This window comes from Sinohyriopsis cumingii, chromosome 11, assembly GCF_028554795.1.
Source record: "Sinohyriopsis cumingii isolate HCF-2022 chromosome 11, ASM2855479v2, whole genome shotgun sequence".
In the NCBI taxonomy this organism is placed as follows: Eukaryota; Metazoa; Mollusca; class Bivalvia; order Unionida; family Unionidae; genus Sinohyriopsis; species Sinohyriopsis cumingii.
The window spans coordinates 82,687,425-82,689,571 of record NC_142971.1 but is presented as its reverse complement, the minus strand read 5'-3'; positions in this window follow the sequence as shown (position 1 = coordinate 82,689,571).

Sequence of the window (2,147 nt, the reverse complement as noted above, 5' to 3'; positions counted from 1 at the left end):
CATCGCGGGTCAGTGGAAGCTCTGTGCGGCTCCGTTTTGTTGCAGAGTAATGTACTTCCGAAATATTTCGGAAACGATGGATGGCTTGTTTGGTAGCCTCTACAGACCCTAATTCCTCGGAAAACACCGTCATGTACTTGAATCGCGGGTCCACAATGGATATCCCGGCCTCGACTGTACAATTATAGATCACCACGTCGATGTTTTCAAACGCCGCAGTGGTATCAGCGAAATCTCGTTGTTTTTCGGCCGGGTCAGTGTCCGCATGATAGTACTTTACTCGGTATCCTAAGTGCTGTAACAATTTGGCGAGCTTCTCCACAGAATAATTTCCGCGTTGTTTATTGTGCGCGAATACAACCGCGCGATTTCCTCGTCGTAACATGTCTAACAGTTTACTGTAGTTGTCTCGGTGAGATTGTTCCACAATAAATTTTTTATCGTGATCGGGCCGATATTCGTTGATGATGAACTTCATGTCCGGGCGATTCAGGTATTTTCTGAATAATTCTAAGTCGTCATTGTTAGCGTCCGCGTCAAGTACAATTACCCGCGCCGCGGATGAAATCAGCCATGTCAGTGTCCCCCAAATCTGTTTACCGCGTCTTGATGAGACTATTTGTCGAAGGATTCCGTGCCACTCATCCAGCAATAGAACATCGGGAATTCCCCCGACCCGTACAATTGATTCTACTTGTGAAATGACTTTACGAGGCTTTTTAACGTTGAATATAATATCCCCATGGACACTCTCGTACGATTCGAGATTGTAGTCGATGGCGGTCTTTCTGGTAAATGTCTTTCTGTACGATACGCACAACACAGACTGATCATCTCGTATTGATTTCCACGCCGACTCTGACTTGCCGAGTCCACAATGGGATCCGTCCATGTAGTCGTCGTTGAGAATGATTTTGCATCCGCGGCCGCCTTCATGAACGGGTGACTCGTGATAAGTATAATCGGGAGTCCTCTTGGGAAACTCGCCACTGTAGTCGCTGCGGCGATAATTGAAACCCCTTACATACCTTTCGTAGAGGGTTTTATCACCACCGATTTCATCGGCGCCGTCACGCTGTATTATTATTCGCTGCGTGCTTCTGTAACAACCGATCACAAACTGATCAGAGTAAACACGCACAAATGCGTCAATGGCCTTTCCCTCGATGAATCCACCGATCTCATTGTACCCGTGACGTCGCTGACATATGTTGCAAAATGAGCCTGCAACTCGCCGTAGCGACACTATGTTGCCGAGCCGATTTGTAGTCCCGGTGATTTGATCGGGTTGTCCGGACAATAACGTGGAAAATTGTCGAATTTGTTCGGCGGTGATTTCATCGGCGATTTCATCGCTGGTGACAACACCGGTGGTGATTTCATTGCCGATTTCAGGTTTCAGTTGTTCGTAACACGGCTGAATAGAGACCGGACAAGATAGCAGCGTGCTGGTGAATCCAACAGGGTAGATCAATCGCTTATCAACGCTATTTGGTCGCGCCGACCTGGTTCCGGATAATTTGATGCTATACAGTCCAGCTTGCGTATCAACATTCCATGTTGGTCTGTCCGCGGCGACTTTTTTCAACAGCGATTGATGTTCCTCGAAATCTACCGGGATCGTTTTCAACATGATGTGATAACCGCCGCTGGTTTCAAAAACCAAAACATCGTTGACGGAGTCAACTAACTCATGGAAATACGACAACAACTCGGCCAGTGATGGCGTCTTGGAATCCACGTCGATGGTAGGATATCTGCATCGGTGTTTCGGAATGATTTCATTAACAGCGGAGTATCCCCGAAATTCGCTTATGTCGGGATCATCTACGAACACGTGAAATCTCCCCATTTGTTGGATGATTACTCCACGAATTTGATAGTCTGCGACGGTGAGAAGATCAATTGCGGATTTTTTACTGGAAACACTCCAAGATGGACCTAAATGCCTTCGGTAGTATTCTCGTACGTCGTGATACGTTTCCGGGTGTGTAAAAAATTCATCCGGGGATTCTTCGTAGTAAGATGTTCCGCGCCCCAATGCGTCGATGAAGGTGTTATTGGAATAATGATTATCCATTATACTGTATGCTTTTTAATATTTAATTGAATATTTAATAATGGTTAATAATAATGGTTAATCCGGC